General features: G+C 40.0%; 1 pseudogene; it reads right to left on the reverse strand.

The window, feature by feature from the left end:
• Positions 1 to 1,181: 1,181 nt before the first annotated feature.
• LOC114907106 lies at positions 1,182 to 16,959 on the reverse strand (annotated as a pseudogene).
• Between the last annotated feature and the right edge of the window lie 3,239 nt (positions 16,960 to 20,198).

The following is a 20,198-nucleotide window of genomic DNA, read 5'->3' on the forward strand; positions in this document are numbered from 1 at the left end:
CTCCCTGTAGGGCCTTTACAATGGGCTGACACCTCTGCCTGGAATTTTCCTCTCTCAGATTCCCACCTGGCTCACTACCTGACCTCCTTCAGGCCTTTGATCAAAAGCTCCCTTCTGGAAATGCCCTTTCTTAACCATCCTTGGAATTGCACCCCAGTCCATCTCTACCCCAGCACCCACTAACCCGTCCCATCTTTATTTTTCTCCATCATGCTTACTACCAGGTAATATATATTTTATTTATTTGTTTGGTCTTTGTCTCTTCACTGGAATCTAAGCTCCATAAGGGCTAGTATTATTTTACTCTTTTATTCACTGCTTTAAAAAAAATCCTCAGCACCTTGAACAGTGCCAACCCATCGTGGACTTCCAATAAATAGTTGTCCAATTAATTAAATGATTGAGTGACCACAGAAAGCACTTGCAATCTAAGATTATTGAATACTTTCTAATTATAATCCAAATCTTTTTCCTGTGACCACTATCCTGGGCTTGGGGGAAAAAAATTGCAGTACAAGCTCTTTTTTGTCTTCACTGCCCAGAATGTAACCGGTACTCAGTAGCAATTGATTGCTGTTTTTTGGTTGGCACACTCTAATCATTTCCTCTCGGAAATTAAAGCAAAGGTCATGTTGGATAAGCACTCAATTAAGTCTTTAGATGAGGGCAATATATAAACAGACGACTTAGTCCATGTGCGTAGTTAATTCTCACGTTACTTTGCAGATTGCTTTAACACTGTGGTAACATGATTCCTGCTAACTTGCTACCTGTATTCCATTATGAGTCTCAGTCTTTTAGTAAGCCCCCTCCCGACATTTGATTGTGAAAAATTTTCAACAGTATAGGCAAATTGAAAGACTTCACAGTTAATCTCTATATACCTGTCCCCTAGATTCTACTGTTAACATTTTAGCATACTTGTTTAACAATTAACTGTGCATCTATCCATCTCTAATTTGGGGGAGGGGGGGCTGGGTACAGTGTACTGCATGGATGACACATGACAAGGTAGGGCTCCTCAGCCCCTCCGTGTCTTCAGGGGTCTGGGATGGAAACTGTGTTTAGGATGGGAGATTCTCAGTGTGTTGGGGAATCCAGGTGGGGCAAGGAACCCCCAACAGCTGAGGGCCTCTCTCTTGCTCTCATGATCTCACTGGGGCTGGTGGTCCAGGGGGCTCTTACTCCTCAGAGGCCCCATGGACTATAAGTCCTACCACTCTGTTGCTGTAGCCAAATTCATTATCATACCAGGAAATGAGCTTGACAAAGCAGTCATTGAGGGCAATGCCAACCCCGGCACTGAAGGTGGGAGAGTGGGTGTCACTGTTAAAGTTGCAGGGGCCAACCTGGTCCTCAGTGTAACCCAGGGCGCTCTTTAGGGGGACCTCTGATGTTTGCTTCACCACCTTCTTGATGTCATTTTGGGCTGCTTTCCCTAGATGGCAGGTTTGATCCGTGACCAACATGTTGGGGGTGGAGACATGGAAGACCAGCCTGTGAACTTCCCATTCAGCCCCTGGATGACCTTGCCCACAGCCTTGGCAGTGCCAGTAGGAGCAGGGCAGCCCCACAGCCATCACACCACAGCTGCCCAGAGGGGACGTACATGGTCTTCTGGGTGGCAGTGATGGCACAGATGGTGTTCACGAGTTCTGGTTTTCCTTAACCCTAGGGCAGTAGTTCTCAACTAGAGATGATCTGGGGCCTTGGGGGACATTTGGCAATATCTGGAGACATTTTTGATTGTCGCAAGTTGGGGATGGGTGCTACTGACAGCTAGCAGGAAGAGGACAGTATGCAGTACACATCCTAAAATGTTCAAGACAGCTCCCCTTCCCCCAGCCCTCAGTCCCCACAAAGAGAGCCCAACAAGTCAATAGTGCCAAGGTTAAGAAACCCTACCCTGGGGCATAGTCCTTAAGATTCTCAACTGAAAACTGGAGTATTAACCATGGCTCCTCCTCTCTGGCAGGTCTTGAACTGCAGTTTTTGTCTCCCCAGTGCTGTAAGCCTGCCAATCCTTTGTTTACCCTTAGAGCCTCGCAATAGCTACTTTCTGCTTGGCGGTTTTGCCTATTGTCCTGCGTATACACAGTTTACGAACCAGCATATGTTTTCAGTGGAAAAAACAGTGTTGAATGTTGGTATCACCTATGCAGGATCTTGGCCCCTGAATGCCTGCCTGCTTTGGTTGGCTTCTGATACCTTAAAAAACCTGTTGTTTGTTTGCTTATTTATCCATTTTGGTTGTTGTTATTACTGGTTTGCATTTTATCCAGCTTTTATATTTTTTCTTGTTGGCATGGTTATTAGGATCCAAGCTACTCTGTCATAACCAGAATTGTAAGTCTGCTATGCATACATGCAACCGAGTCAGTTTAACTTCATTTTGAAAGTCTTTCAGTTAACAAATCTCCAATGATTATTCTGATCACCAGTTATTTGAATAAAAACATGTTTAGGTTTTATTTTCTGCCCAGATATATGATAGGTGAAAATATTTAAATGATAATATACCTTTCAAATATTTGCTCAGTGTAGAAAATTTAGAAAAAAACAGAAAGGGTAAAGAAGAAATTTTTTAAATATATACTTTCCATCACCCAAAACAGCCATCAACAAAGTTTGTTATTGTTCCTTTCAGTGTTTCCTCTGTACATTCCTAACAATGTTTTATTCAGGACTAACTCATAGGCCTTTATTAATTTATTTTGCATTTTTAAACAGTTTTATTGAAGTATAAGTTATGTACCATAATATTCACTTGCTTTAAGTGTGCAATTCAATGATTTTTAGTAAATTTACAGAGTTGTACAACCATCGCCACAATCCAATTGTAGAACATTTCCATCCCACCAAAAGGAATGTCTATTTACAGTAACTCCTTGTTTTAGTAGGTTGGCATTTCTCCCCTGGTTTAGCCTGTAACTTCTGGTCAACTCTGGTTTTCTGTTTCTCATGAGCTCTTACAGAGGTGCCAAGGGAAGGCAAGAAAGAGGTGGGCATCTTCTGGGAGGGAAAGGCCAGGGACAGACCTGTGTCTGACAGCCAGTGTGGCAGCCATGGAGATGCACTGGTCAGGTCTCCCTTTGGGAGAACACATGGTGGGGAGTGTGGGTGGCTGACAGCCCACAGCTGTGCAAGGTCCCCTGGGCTCCTTCAGCCAATGACTGAGCATGTGGGGGTGATAGAGCCAGAGGATGCAGGAGTTCTCTAAGGCAGCATTTGCTGCCAACCCAATCGGAAAATGGGCAGAAGACCTAAATAGACACTTCTCCAAAGAAGATATACAGATGGCCAATAGGCACATGAAAAGATGCTCAACATCACTAACTATTAGAGAAATGCAAATCAAAACTACAATGAAGTACCACCTCATACCAGTCAGAATGGCCATCATTTAAAAGTCTACCAATAATAAATGCTGGCGAGGGTGTGGAGAAAAGGGAACCCTCTTACACTGTTGGTGGGAATGTAAACTGGTGCAGCCACTATGGAGAACAGTATGGAGGTTCCTCAAAAAACTAACAGTAGAGTTGCCATATGATCCAGCAATCCCACTCCTGGGCATATATCCAGACAAAACTATAATTCGAAAAGATACATACACCCCTATGTTCATAGCAGCACTCTTCACAATAGTCAAGACATGGAAACAACCTAAATGTCCATCAACAGATGAATGGATAAAGAAGATGTGGTGTTTATACACAATGGAATACTCAGCCATAAAAAAGAATGAAATAATGCCATTTGCAGCAACATGGATGGATGTAGAGATTATCACACTAAGTGAAGTAAGTCAAAAAGAGAAAGACAAATACCATATGATATCACTTATATGTGGAATCTAAAATGTGACCCAAATGAACCTATCTGTGAAACAGAAACAGACTCACAGACATTGAGAACAAGCTTGTGGTTGCCAAGGGGGAGGGGGGTTGGGAAGGGATGGACTGGGAGTTCGGGGTTAGCAGATGCAAACTATTACATACAGAAGGGATAAACAACAAGGTCCTACTATATAGCACAGGGAACTACATTCAATGTCCTGGGATGAACCATAATAGAAAAGAATATAAAAAAGAATGTATATACGTGTATAACTCAGTCACTTTGCTGTATAGCAGAAAGTAAAACAACATTGTAAATCAACTATACGCCAATTTTTTAAAAAATAGGAGGGATATTGTAACATGGAAAGCAGTATGTGACAAGAAAGAAATAAGACTTTTCCTATCAGTGGCCCCTCACACTAGAGCAGATGACCCCTTGGGTCAGGAGTACTTCAAGTGTGGCTGATGTGAGGAAAGCCATAGACCGATCCCTTTAAGACTCACACTAAATTCCATCACCAGCATGGGAACAGTCCTCTCCAGCCAATATGGCAGATGCAAAGTTTAAAAAGCTTGGGTTGGCAAGAATGTGAGTGAAAAATAAATTCCAGCAGAGTCCTGGTGATTGTGTCATTTGTTGACTGACATCTGAAAATCCTTGGCAGTGTTTTAGGGCATATTTTGCTTTAACAAGTAGGGAAGATACTTTAATTGGTGCCCTTTATTTATAATTTTTGTCATTCATGTCTGTGGAAAATTCCAACATCTTCCACGTTACATCATTTCTGGACATTTGGCAGCGTACCAGACCAGCAACTGTTTCAATAGAGAGAAATCTCTTCCCTCACTCAGCAAACATATTTTACTTCTTGGAAGATTGCTCTCCATGAATACTACCTGATAAATCTTAATATGATTTTATAGATTATAGCTATCCCTCTTATAACTGGTTTTTCTATCATCCCATTTTTAAGGGTTAGTCAACATTTAATGAGTGCTCATGGATGTCAAATTCCATATGAAACAGGACTGGGTTTGCTCAAGGGTGATAAGAAACAGATGTGGTCTTTGTACACAGAATGCGTTATTTTTATTTTTTGAAATCAGAATTTAAAAATTAACTTTACCAGGGTGACCTATTTATTTTTTTATTTATTTTCTATTTATTTTTAAATTTATTTTCTATTTATTTATTTTATTTTCTATTTATTTTTTTATTGTGGTAAAATATATATAACATAAAATTTGCCATTTTAACCATTTTGAAGCATGCAGTAGCATTAATTATATTGACAGTGTTGTCCAATCATCACCACCATCTATTCCAAAAACTTTTCATCACTCCAAGCAGAAACTCTGTAATCATTAAACAATAACTTCCCATTTCCCAGGCAGCCACCATTCTACTTTCTGCCTCTATGAATTTGCCTAGTCTAAGTATTTCATATAAGTGGAATCCTATAATATAAGCTTCTGGCTTATTTCACTGAGCATAATGTTTTCAAGGTTCATCCATTTATGATACATGTTGGATCATGTATCAGGATTCATTTCTTTTTATGGCTGAATAATATTCCATTGTATGTATATACCATATTTTGCTTATCCATTCATCTGTTGATGGACATTTGGGTTCTTTACATCTTTTGACTATTGTGAATAATGCTGCAATGAACATTGGCATAGAAGTGTCTGTTTGACTCCCTCCTTTCGATTCTTTATGGTATATGCCTAGAAGTGAAATTGCTGGGTCTTATGGCAATTCTGTGTTTAGCTTTTGAGAAACCATCAAACTGTTTTCCGCAGAAGCTGTACCATTTTACATTCTTACCAGCAATGTACAAGGGTCCCAATTTCTCCACATCCTCACCCATGCTTGTTATTTTCTGTTGCTGTTGTTCTCATTGCCATCCTAGTGAGTGTGAAATAGTATCTCATTGTGGTTTTGATTTGCATTTCCTTAATGGCTGGTGATGCTGAACATATTTTCATGTGCTTATTAGCCACTTATATAGCTTCTTTGGAGAAATATCTATTCAAATCCTTTGCCCATTTTTTAATTGGCTGTTTTATTGTTGGGTAGTAAGAGTTCATTCTATATTCTGGATACTAGACATCTACCAGATACATGACTTGTAAAAATTTTCTTCAGTTCTGTATGTTTTCTTTTAAATTTCTTGATAATGTCCTTTTATGCATAAATGTCTTTAATTTTGATGAAGTCCAATTTATCTATTTTTTCTTTTGTTGTTTGTGCATTTGATGTGATATCTAAGAACCTACTGCCTGAGAACCAACTGAATAGCACAGGGAACTCTACTTGATGCTCTGTGGTGACCTAAATGGGAAGGAAATCCAAGGAGGAGGGGATATATGTATATGTGTGGCTGATTCACTTTGCTGTACAGCAGAAACTAACATAACATTGTAAAGCAACTATACTCCAATAAAAAAAATAAAAGAATCCATTGCCAAATCTGAGATAATGGAGATTTACTCCTATGTTTTATTTGAAGAGTTTTATAGTTTTAGATCTTCCATTTAGGCCATTCATCAATTCTGAGTTAATTTTTTTATATGGTGTGAGATAGGAGTCCAGCTCTACTCTTTCACACATGGATATCCATTTGTTGGAGCCTATTTTTCTCCCACTGAATGGTCTTCACATTCTTGTTGAAAACCACTTGGCCATAGATGCATACATTTATTTTTGGACTCTCAATTTTATGCCACTGGTCTATGTGTCTATCCTTATGGTAGTACCGCATTGCTTTGGAAATTGTAGCCTTGTAGTGAGTTTTGAAATCAAGAAGTGTGAGTACCCTAACTTCATTCTTTTTCAATATTGTTTTGGCTATTTGAGATCCTTTGCACTTCCATATGAATTTGAGGATTGGCTTTTCAATTTCTGCAAAAAAAACAAAAAAGCCACTGGCATTTTGATCAGGATTGCACAGACTCTGTCAATTTGGGAAGTATTGACATCTTAACAATGTAAGTCCTCCAACCCATGAACACAGCATGTCTTTCCATTTATTTAGGGGTTCTTTCACTTCTTTGAGCAATATTTTGCAGTTTTCAGAGCACAAGTCTTACATCTTCTTGGTTAACTTCATTCCTAAGCATTTTATTCTTTCTGATGCTGTTGTAAATAGAAGTTTAAAAATTCAGCCTTTTTGAGTGGACAGTCTGATGAATTTATAAACAGTAAATTTATACTGTTATGCAAGGCTCATCACAATCTAGTTTTAGAATACATGCATCACCCCAAAAAGTTCCCTTCTGTGTATCTGCAGTCAATCCTTGCTCTCACCTCCTTATCCCAGGCAACCTGTGATCTGTTCTGTCTCTATAGTTTTTTATGTTTTAGACATATCATAAAGTAGGTGCTTATATTTATATAAAATGCAACTATAAACAATGCATCATCTGCCTCTCTGTTCCCTTTTTCTCTCTCTTTCACCCAGGACAAAAAACCATCCAGCTTAGGACTCAAAATGAAAAGCTGCTCAGCATCACTAATCATTAGAGAAATGCACATCAAAACTACAGTGAGGTATCACCTCACACCAGTCAGAATGGGCATCATCAGAAAATCTACAAACAACAAATGCTGGAGAGGGTGTGGAGAAAAGGAAACCCTCTTGCACTGTTGGTGGGAATGTAAATTGATACAGCCACTATGGAGAACAGTATGGAGGTTCCTGAAAAAACTAAAAATAGAATTACCATATGATCCAGCAATCCAACTACTGGGCATACACCCAGAGAAAATCATAATTCAAAAAGACACATGCACCCCAATGTTCATTGCAGCACTATTTACAATAGCCAGGTCATGGAAGCAACCTAAGTGCCCATCGACAGAAGAATGGATCAAGAAGTTGTGGTACATATATACAATGGAATATTACTGAGCCATAAAAAGGAACGAAATTGGGTCATTTGTAGAGACATGGATGGATCTAGAGACTGTCATACAGAGTGACATAAGTCAGAAAGAGAAAAACAAATATCATATATTAACGCATGTATGTGGAACCTAGAAAAATGGTACAGATGAACTGGTTTGCAGGGCAGAAGTTGAGACACAGATGTAGAGAATAAATGTATGGACACCAAGGGGGGAAAACGGCAGTGGGGTGGGGATGGTGGTGTGCTGAATTGGGCGATTGGGATTGACATGTATACACTGATGTGTATAAAATTGATGACTGATAAGAACCTGCAGTATAAACAAACAAACAAAAAACAACAATTAATACTAAACTTTCTTTGGGTTATTTGTATGGAAATATGCTGATATAAATGTTTCAGACATTACATGAAATTTCTAAAAATCTTTAAAAAAAGGGGGGGGGCTTCCCTGGTGGCGCAGTGGTTGAGAGTCCGCCTGCCAATGCAGGGTACACGGGTTCGTGCCCCAGTCCGGGAAGATCCCACATGCCGTGGAGCGGCTGGGCCCGTGAGCCATGGCCGCTGAGCCTGCGGGTCCGGAGCCTGTGCTCCGCAAAGGGAGAGGCCACAGAAGCCCGCGTACCGCAAAAAAAAAAAAAAAAAGGAATTACCCAGTGGATGTGACCATTTTAAAGAACATTCAGTCCATTCAGTCAAGTGAGCATTTAGTTGGTAATCTTGAAATGGGTCCTTTACAATATCATATGAACTGTAATGAATTTTGTCCTATGATAAATTAGTGATAAATGATCCATTTTAACAGAAGGAGAAGAGTCATTTTAAGAGTCATGCCTTTTAGTGGCCTCTTTTCCTGGAAAAGTGGATCCTAAATGCTTTATTCCAGAGATTTACTGTGATGCCCTGTTTTATCATGGATAATAATAGATGACACCCTATCTTTATAGTGGGGAATATATCTTGTTTTTTTCTGGCTTAATATTTAATACATTTTCTCTTCACTTTGGATGTGATGGCCATGAGGGGTTAATGCCCCCTCAGAGCTGGGCCATTATTATTTGTAGTAGCAACAATAACAACAGCAGCAGCAACAACAAAAATAATAAATGTCCATTTATTATGAGCCATATACTACGTTAGGCACTTACATTTATCTCATATAATCTATATAACTTTAGAAGTAAGTATTCTTCTCCAAATTTTACAGGTAATTGAAGCTCAGGAACCTGATGTAACTTGTCCAAGGTCATACAACTAATCAGTGGAAGAACTAGATTTGAATTAAGAGACATGTGCTTCTAAGTCTCACGATCCTCATCGCTACAAAACACCGCTCCTTGGGGCTTCCCTGGTGGCGCAGTGGTTGAGAGTCCGCCTGCCGATGCAGGGGACGCGGGTTCGTGTCCCGGTCCGGGAAGATCCCACATGCCGCGGAGCGGCTGGGCCCATGAGCCGTGGCCGCTGAGCCTGCGCGTCTAGAGCCTGTGCTCCGCAGCGGGAGAAGCCACAACAGTGAGAGGCCCGCGTACCGCAAACAAAAACAACATCAAAAACAAAAACACTGCTCCTCAGTAGTGCTAACAGGGATGGCACTAGGCAAAAGTAATGAAAATACAGAATTTTACCTTTAATATGACTCCAGTGCCTCTGCTCCCATATAAGGAAGAGGCAGACCTAATGTCTTAAAGCAAAGAAATGGCTCTAATAACGGGCGGATAGTTGGCAGCATTCAGACATGTTGGTGCATCTCTATTTTCACGCCATGCAAGTAGCCACCATTTTGGCTATGATGAGAAGCATCCCTGGGTTACTCTTCTTACTAAATAGTAGGTTCTGGTTACTAGTTGCACAATGGACTTTTGAATAGCTGAAAAGAAAGGTCTCTCTACAGCTTCACAGGAGGGAAGACTGCTGGATGTTGCACAAACTTTTCTGAATCAGAATCCACAGGTTCCCACTTTAATGTTTTCCAATGCTGATTTTTAAACGGCACAGCAGTTTGTGTTACCAGTACAAATAGTCCACTTCGATTAGGGAACCCAAGGTGGTTGTTAGGCAAGGGGATTTTCCCCATAGTAGTATATTACTGTCATATATTCTCTGTACTTGTAGAAGTTGCTCAGAAAATGGTGCAGAGTAGTGGTGATGAAGATTTACTTCATGTTTAGCAATAGTTTGTTACAAGGAGGAATTTCAGATTTCAAAGAGTTTGTTACATAAGAATTTCAAATTGTTTCATGCACAGTAAATCTTCCAAATAATCCTCTGTGGAAGCCAAAAAAAACCCCAAAACAACAACATACATCCTGGCCTGTCCAAATGACCTCATCTCTTACAGCACCCACTAGTTACCAAATAAGAAAATCCTGGCTCATCCTTATGTCAGAGGAAGATATCAATAACCAGGCTAACCAGAGCAGCTCTGAGTGGGTTAGTTCTTGAGAAAACACCAATGGGTGTGTCTTCCAGGTATCTGAGGCTGGTGATTATGTGCTGAGTTTCTATTGGACAAATCTACTGCAAAGAGAGACTCAGAAGGACCGAGGACTGTTATGGGTTCTTTCACTGCATTGAAAACCCCAAATTACAGACATTGTCCAGCCACTGTTTAGAATCCATTAGAAACTGCTGTGTGTGGCTAGCTTATTAGAATAAAGTCATGCTGGGAGTGAGGTTCAAAAGCTGCAATTGTGTGAAATGTGAGGTTGCATTATTGTAAAGTGAATGAAATGAAAATAGCAGCTGGGCAGAGGATGAGAGCCAATCACCAGCTGCCAATACTGGATTTAAATACAGCTCCACAGTCCAAACCTAAACCCTCAGGATGACGGCCCACGCATCACAGTAACTACACAGTTTCCTACACTCCCCTTTCCCCTGGAGCCTTTGTTGATCTTCCCTTTGAATTCCCAAGACACAATATTTTGTGTGTTTGTTCAACAGTTCTCCTAAGGAGGTCCAATCCATTGCTAATAATGACTCAAAGTGCTTTCACTGGCTCAGATAAAAAGCTCAGTTACATTAACCTACTTCTTCCTGCCAAATACAAAGGCAATGCAAGGCTCAGATGTTACTAGGAGTTGCTAAGCACTTTGCTATTCAAAAGAATAAGAAAACCAGGTTTCTAAGAAGACATCAAAACCTCTTATCCTGAGGTTTATAAATTGTTCAAAGGGTGGGAGATGGGATTGTACTTTTCATTGGGATGAGGGACTGAGAACCTGGAAGTTTGAATTGTCTGAAATTAACTGGGTAAATATTGAATCAGAATTCATTTGAGTTGTTGCTGTATCCTTGTCAGCTCTCAAGGATACAACAAATATTTATTAAGGACCTGTTATTTGCCAGGCTCTGTTCTAGGTGCTGAGGATAGAGCAGTGAACAAAATGGACAGAAGATCCCTGCTTCTCTCTCATTCTGGTGGGAGAAGACACACAATAAATGAAACAAATAAATTAAATATAAGTGGTACATGGTACTAAGGAGGAAACTAAAACAGAGGAGGGACAGAGAGTTCTAGGTGAGGAGGGATAATCAATGGCTATGATTTTAAATAGAGTGGCCAATAAATCCAAAACAATTAAGAAAATGATAATAGGAACATACATATCGATAACTACCTTAAATGTAAATGGAATAATGCTCCAACCAAATGACATAGACTGGCTGAATTGATACAAAAACAAGACCCGTATATATGCTGTCTACAAGAGACCCACTTCAGACTGAGGGACACATACAGACTGAAAGTGAGGGGATGGAAAAAGATATTCCAAATGGAAATCAAAAGAAAGCTGGAGTAGCAATTCTCATATCAGACAAAATAGACTTTAAAATAAAGACTATTACAAGAGACAAAGAAGGACTCTACATGATGATCAAGGGATCAATCCAAGAAGAAGATATAACAATTGTAAATATTTATGCACCCAGCATAGGAGCACCTCAATGCATAAGGCAAATGCTAACAGCCATAAAAGGGGAAATCGACAGTAACACAATCATAGTAGGGGACTTTAACACCCCACTTTCACCAATGGACAGATCATCCAAGATGAAAATAAATAAGGAAACACAAGCTTTAAATGATACATTAAACAAGATGGACTTAATTTATATTTATAGGACATTCCATCCAAAAACAACATAATACACATTCTTCTAGTGCTCATGGAACATTCTCCAGGATAGATCATACCTTGGGTCACAAATCAAGCCTTGTTAAATTTAAGAAAACTGAAACTGTATCAAGTATCTTTTCCGACCACAGTGCTATGAGACTAGATATCAATTACAGGAAAAAAAAAAACTGTAAAAAATACAAACACATGGAAGCTAAACAATACACTACTAAATAACCAAGAGATCACTGAAGAAATCAAAGAAATAATCAAAGAATATCTAGAAACAAATGACAAGGAAAACACGATGACCCAAAACCTATGGGATGCAGCAAAAGCAGTTTTAAGAGGGAAGTTTATAGCAATACAATCCTACCTCAAGAAACAAGAAAAAGCTCAAATAAACAATCTAACCATACACCTAAAGCAATTAGAGAAAGAAGAACAAAATAAACCCAAAGTTAGCAGAAGGAAAGAAATCATAAAGATCAGATCAGGAATAAATGAAAAATAAATGGAGGAAATGATAGCAAAGATCAATAAAACTAAAAGCTGGTTCTTTGAGAAGATAACCAAAATTGATAAACCATTAGCCAGACTCATCAAGAAAAAAAAGGGAGAAGACTCAAATCAATAGAATTAGAAATGAAAAAGGGGAAGTAACAATGGACACTGCAGAAATATAAAGGATCATGAGAGATTACTACAAGCAACTATATGCCAATAAAATGGACAACCTGGAAGAAATGGACAAATTCTTAGAAAAGCACAACCTTCCAAGGCTGAATCAGGAAGAAATAGAAAATATGAACAGACCAAGCACAAGCACTGAAATTGAGAATGTGATTTAAAATTTTCCAACAAACAAAAGCCCAGGACCCGATGGCTTCACAGGTGAATTCTATCAAATATTTCAAGAAGAGCTAACACCTATCCTTCTCAAACTCTTCCAAAGTATAGCAGAGGGAGGAACACTCTCAAACCCATTCTATGAGGCCACCATCACCCTGATACCAAAACCAGACAAAGATGTCACAAAGAAAGAAAACTACAGGCCAATATCACTGATGAACATAGATGCAAAAATCCTCAACAAAATACTAGCAAACAGAATCCAACAGCACATTAAAAGGATCATACACCATGATCAAGTGGGGTTTATCCCAGGAATGCAAGGATTCTTCAAAATACACAAATCAATCAATGTGATACGCCATATTAACAAACTGAGGGAGAAAAACCATATGATCATCTCAATAGATGCAGAAAAAGCTTTTGACAAAATTCAACACCCATTTATGATAAAAACTCTCCAGAAAGTAGGCATAGAGGGAACTTACCTCAACATAATAAAGGCCATATATGACAAACCCACAGCCAACAAAGTTCTCAATGGCAAAAAAATGAAACCATTTCCTCTAAGACCAGGAAGAAGATAAGGTTGCCCACTCTCACCACTATTATTCAACATAGTTTTGGAGGTTTTAGCCACAGCAAAAGAAGAAAAAGAAATAAAAGGAATCCAAATCGGAAAAGAAGAAGTAAAACTGTCACTGTTTGCAGATGACATGATACTATACATAGAGAATCCTAAAGATGCTACCAGAAAACTACTAGAGCTAATCAACGAATTTGGTAAAGTAGCAGGATACAAAATTAATGCACAGAAATCTCTTGCATTCCTATACACTAATGATGAAAAATCTGAAAGAGAAATTAAGGAAACACTCCCATTTACCACTGCAAGAAACAATAAAATACATAGGAATAAACCTACCTAAGGAGATAAAAGACCTGTATGCAGAAAACTATAAGACACTGATGAAAGAAATTAAAGATGATACAAATAGATGGAGAGAAATACCATGTTCTTGGATTGGAAGAATCAACATTGTGAAAATGACTCTACTACCCAAAGCAATCTACAGATTCAATGCAATCCCTATCAAACTACCAATGGCATTTTTCACAGAACTAGAACAAAAAATTTCACAATTTGTATGGAAACACAAAAGACCGTGATTAACCAAAGCAATCTTGAGAAAGAAAAATGGAACTGGAAGAATCGGGCTCCCTGACTTCAGACTATACTACAAAGCTACAGTAATCAAGACAGTCTGGTACTGGCACAAAAACAGAAATATAGATCAATGGAACAGTATAGAAAGCACAGAGATAAACCCACACACATATGGTCACCTTATTTTTGATAAAGGAGGCAAGAATATACAATGGAGAAAAGATAGCCTCTTCAATAAGTGGTGCTGGGAAAACTGGACAGCTACAAGTAAAAGAAAGAAATTAGAACGCTCCCTAACACCATACACAAGAATAAACTCAAAATGGATTAAAGACCTAAATATAAGGCCAGACACTATAGAACTCTTAGAGGAAAACATAGGCAGAACACTCTATGACATAAATCACAGTAAGATCCTTTTTGACCCACCTCCTAGAGAAATGGAAATAAAAACAAAAATAAACAAATGGTTGTGACCACCTAGAGGGGTGGGATAGGAAGGGTGGGAGGGAGACGCAGGAGGGGGGAGATATGGCGATATATGTATATGTATAGCTGATTCACTTTGTTGTAAAGCAGAAACTAACACACCATTGTAAAGCAATTATACTCCAATAAAGATGTTATGAATAAATAAATAAATAGAGCGACCACGGAAAGCTCCACTTTGAACGTGGAATGTGAGTGAAGACTGAAAGAGGTGAGGGAACAAATCATGCCAGCACCTGGGGGAATGAGCAGGCCCAGTAGAAGGAGCAAATGCCCTGATCTGGGAGTGAGCCTGGTATGAGAAGCCTCCAAGAGCCAGGAATGCTGGAGGGGAGACTCCAGAGGGAAACTGGGAGGAGATGAGGCAGAGGGCAACCCGGAAGGGGAAGATCACGTGGGGTCTTATAGGCCATTAGGATGATTCTCACTTTTTCCCAGAGTGGGATGAGAGCCATTGGAGGCTTTTGAGCAGAGAAGGGACATGATCTGATTTAGGTCTTGAGTATTTTTGTCTCTGACTGCTCTATTGATTGCACAGGATAAAATACTTAGCACCCTGCTGCTATGTTATAATATATATTATATATATGCATAATGTGCATTCCACGAATGTGTATGTTTTGGTGTATTCCAAACACATGCAAGTTATTCCTGAGCTGAAATTTGGAACATTTCTTCATATAGCTCTATGGCCCCAAAGTAGCACCTTCTTTAACCTACGGACGCCTTGAGATTGTTCAGCCATTCATTCATTTACCAAACTTTTATTAATGGGTGCTACGAGGTGCCAGGCACTGTTCCTTTTAAGCACTGCGGACGCGGTAGTGAATGAATAAGATAAAAGATGTCTGTGCCTCAATGGGGCTTTCACTCAAGTGATAGGAGGGCAGAAAATGGACAAATAAGATATAAATAAACAAATACATATATAAAGTCAAGTAGTGGCAAGTGCTAAGAAGAAAATGTAGGTTAAAGGGCATTGAGTGGCAGAAGTGAGGGCTATTTTATTTAATGAAAAGATCATGAAATAACAGTTTCGCATCACTGTACATTATGACTGCATGTTTCTGAATGGAGAGATCGGTGAACTGCTTTACTATGACACTTGAGGGCTGCGTACCCGCAGCTCTGACCTGAATTTATCCAAACTCTCGAGGGAAGTGAACTCAGTGTGATGATTGACAGTGGCGGTGGCCAGTACAGGAGTGCAATCGCAGTCCCCCCTTCCTGGGAAGGGCACGTAGCAGGACATGATCCCTCTTCCAGTTCCCGTTAAACAAAACAGCTATAATCCCATCCCTCCCCCTCCCCCTCGAGGTATTTGTGAATGGGCCAGTGCCCAACGTGGGTCCCCCAACGAGGGAGGGGGGAAGCAAGTGATGGGTGGGGGGCAGAAAGGCTCCCCTCAGCACCTGGCCCCATGGGGCTGTGAGGGGCTACTTTAAATGGAATGGTCAGTGATGTACTTCTTTAGCTCAACACTTGTTGAGTTCTTACTATGGTCAAGGCACTGTGCTAGGTTCTGAAGCATTTTCTATACAATCCCTGCCCTCAAGGGACTTAAAATCCATAGTAGATAGAATTCTATGGTGGCTTCTAAGATTCCTTCCCCTGGTACACACACCCTGTATAATCCCTGAGACTTGTGACTATGATATGATAATCACTCTTTTGATTAGGTCATGTTATATGGCACAGCTGACTAAGAAAGGGAGATTACCTGGGTGAGCCTGACTGAATCATGTGAGCCTTAAAAAGGACTATGCTCACCCTGAAGAACAGACCGGAAGCACGAGAGGGATTCAATGCCAGGAAGGTTCTCTGCTGCTGGTTTTGAAGATGGAGAGGGACACAGGGAAATGGCTTCTAGGAATTGAGAGGGACCTGAGGTCAACAACCACCAAGCAGACAGAGACCTCAGTCCTACAACTGCCAGGAACTGAATTATGTCAACAACTTGAATGAGCTTCAAAGCAGATTCTTTCTCAGTCAAATCTTCAAATCAAGCCCAGCTGACATCATAATTTCAGCCTTGCCGGAGCCTGAGCTGAGAACTTGGCCATGTTGTGCCTGGTTTTCATACTTACAAAACTGTGATATAATAAACCAGTATTATTTTAAATAGCTACATTTGTGGTAACCTGTTATTAAGAAATAAAAACGAATATAGACTCTAATAAGACTTCTGGTTTCTGGTCCAGCATATAAGAAGCAGGAAGTCACCCCTCTATCCTAACAACAAGTAAAAAGCTGAACAAACTTGAAAATCAACTCTTTTTAAATCTGTAAGAGAAGTAAGGTCACAGGACAAAATGCTGCCCCCAGAATTAGATAGATTGACAGGCAAATACAAAGAATCACAACTTACTGGAGCAGAAACCTTCGCGGGAACCAGGGCTGGCCGTAGGGAACTTGAGCTGTAATTGACAAATTGCTGGAGGTTCCATGTGGACAAGACTAAGAGATAAAAACTCCAGTGGGACCCAGTCATTGGGGGGCCACCCATACTTGCGAGTTTTACCTCCAGGATCTCTACCACGTCCTCACGGTGAATTTCAGAGAAAAATCCCCTCATGCTTCCAGCAGGAGGAGGAAAACGGAACCATTTTGAAACACACCTGAGCATTCTGTTCTTAACAAGCTCTGCTCTCAGGAGAAACTATTTAACCAGAGCTAATCTCCTGGGGTTTTATCAAAGCCTAACTGATTGGTGGAGGGAAATACTTAACCAGCTGCCTCTAGCCTTCCACGTGGGAGAAGAGACATACCCAACTCCAGCCCACTCTAGCCATCCTGCCCACCTGAAGAGTAGGGGGTAACTGAGAAGCGTTGTGAAGTTCACAGTCCAGAGGCATAGGCTCACTAAACGACCAAACCCTGGGACTTCCCTGGCAGTTCAGTGGTTAAGACTCCATGCTTCCACTGCAGGGGGTGTGGGTTCGATCCCTGGTCAGGAAATTAAGATCCCACATGCTGTGTGGTATGGCCAAAAAAACAAAAAAAGACCAAGTCCTAATCATAGGACTATAAAAAAACAATGCTTCCCTTTCCCTCACCCCTTATCACCGCATCACTGAAGGCCTATTTACAGGAGTTTGTTTGTTTTTTTTTTTAACTCAGTACATCATATCCAGCATTCAACAAAAAATTATAAGGCAGACTAAAAGCCAAAAAACACTGAAGAGACAGAGCAAGCATCAGACCAGGCTGAGATATGGCAGAGATATTGGAATTATCAGACCAGGAATTTTAACTAAGTATGATTAATATGCTAATGGGCCTAATGGAGGAAATAGACATCGTGCAAGGACAGGTGGGTAATGTAAGCAGAGAGATGGAAATTCTAAGAAAGAACCAAAAAGAAATGCTATAGACAAAAAAAACAAACCAAAACAAACAAACAAAACCATTGTGACCGAAATGAAGCATGCCTTTGATAGCCTTATTAGTAAACTGGATGTGGCTGAGGAAAAAAATCTCTGAGCTTGAGGGTATCTCAAAAAAAAGTCCAATACCGAAAAGCAAACAGAAAAAAAGACTGAAGAAAGAAAAACAGAACAGAATATCCAAGAACTGAGACAGCTACAAAATGTGTAACATATGTATGTGTAAAATGGAAATACTGGAAGGAGAAGAAGGAGAGAAAGGGACAGAAGAAATATTTGAAAGAATAATGATAAGAATTTCCCCTGAATTAATGCCAGACACCTAACCATAGATCCAGGAAGCTCAGAGAACATCAAGCAGGATAAATACCCCCCAAATTACATTGAGATATACCATTTTCAAACTACAGAAAATCAAAGATAAAGAAAAAATCCTGAAAGAAGCCAGAAGGAGAAAAAAAACAGCTTATCTAAGGAGAAGCAAAGATAAAAATTACATCTGACTTCTCCTCAGAAGCTGTGCAAGCAAGAATAGGGTGAAGTGAAATACTTAAAGTGTTAAGAGAAAAAAAACACCAACCTAGAATTCTGTACCCTATGAAATTATCCTTCAAATGTGAAGGAGAAATAAAGATTTTCTCAGACAAACAAAAATTGAGGAAATGTGTGCCAGCAGACCTTCTTGGAAGAAATGTTAAAAGATGTTCTTCAGAGAGAAGGAAAATGCTATAGGTCAGAAACTCGAATCCAGATAAAGAAATGAAGAGCTCTGGAGAAGGAATAAGTGAAGGTAAGTTAGAATCTAATTAAGTGGATATGAAAAGTATATCAGCATCTATATTACAAAGGGCACTCGAAAGCCGTGGGGACAATCTTTGCTTTTTGAATGACATCATCTCTTATTTTCTCCTAGACTCTCTGTAAGGTCGGATCTTAACAAACGGCACCGCGAAACAGAGGAAAGCTTCAAGTGAGCTTTATTAGGGAGCGCTCCCGGGCGAGGTTCACTGGTCCGAGAGAAAGGGGTCAGAGAAGTCGCACCCGGGCGAGGGTTGGGCAAGATTTTATAGGGGAAGAAGGGAAAGGGGTGTGGTGAATCTGGGAAGGCGCAGGGTATTCCTTATTTGGTGGTCTTTTCGGGTATCCTGGGGGACCATTAGTCCCGCCCCTCGAAAGGCGGGAAGGCTGGGCTGGTTTCAAAGTCCCCAGGTCAGTTCCTGGAACTGGGTGGTCTGGAGAATTTCGTTCTGATGCAACCTGTGAATCTGATTGTGTTCCCCTGCCTCGAGCCAGTTGGCCTTACACTCTCCACTCCAGACTCTCGTTAAATGTTGAATTTAGCAGTCTACTGTCCATTAGATGGCCCAGAATGCCTTCTCCTCCATCATTTCACACCACTCCTTCAGCCCAGAATAGAGCAGCATCATTACAGACAAGATGAGCCATGTAGAGGCAAATATTTTAACTCTGGCACTTATCCACAGAATCTAGAGACAATGAAGTTATCATAAACTTCAGAAGACTGCAATCATAGCATGTCAACCCCTTACCAAAAGTGTTCAATGGCTTCCTATTTCTTATGGAATAAGGTACTAGATATACAGACTGATTATCAAGCTCTTCAGAGATATGACCCCCAAATGCCTATCAAAACCATCTCTTGCTATTTTACATGCCCTGTGCTGGCACTTGTCTTTGCCATCTCTGTTCTTTGCTCAGCCTGGTCCCTATTCCTGGAATGTCCATCTCCTCTTTATCCATTTATCAAATCCTGAGGCTCAAAGAGGTTCAGTAACTTGCTCCAGGTCACAGAGATTGGGGGTAAATCTCACTTTTTTCAGAAAACATTTACAGGTCAGGATCAGTCTTTTCCTCCCCAATACTTTTGTTAACACTTTGACCTAGTACTTATCAAACTGTACCTTGTCTTTCAAGTTATTTACATGTATAAGAAGAGATTCTTGCGTAAGCAAATGACTCCAGAATTATCTTAGGCTGAAATCCTCACTCTGTCACAAACTATGTGACCTTGAACCAGTAACTGGACCTCTCTGAGCCTCAGTTTTGTCACCTGCAAAATGGGACATATGAAAATATCTACCTCTCAGGAGTTCCCGTTACATAATAGTTTACTTCATGATACAAAAAGAACTTTTTTCAAATTTGTATATCCTTTGGCTCTTAACACAGTGTCCGGTAAGTCATATAGCTCAAAAAATGCTGATTGAATTAAATACCCTGGACATTTTTGGATCATGTTGTTAAGTCATTGAGTCTTTTTAATTTTTAAACTTCACTTCTCTCCAAGTTACAATAAAACTATTAGGTTCCTTTTCTGCTTAAAATCAATACTTATCCCATGAATAACAGGCATATTAAAACCTTTTAATTTTTCCTTCTTTTTCTCCAGGGACATGGTACGTTTTTA

This window comes from Monodon monoceros, unplaced genomic scaffold, assembly GCF_005190385.1.
Source record: "Monodon monoceros isolate NGI ecotype Baffin Bay Population unplaced genomic scaffold, NGI_Narwhal_1 Super_Scaffold_3, whole genome shotgun sequence".
NCBI lineage: Eukaryota > Metazoa > Chordata > Mammalia > Artiodactyla > Monodontidae > Monodon > Monodon monoceros.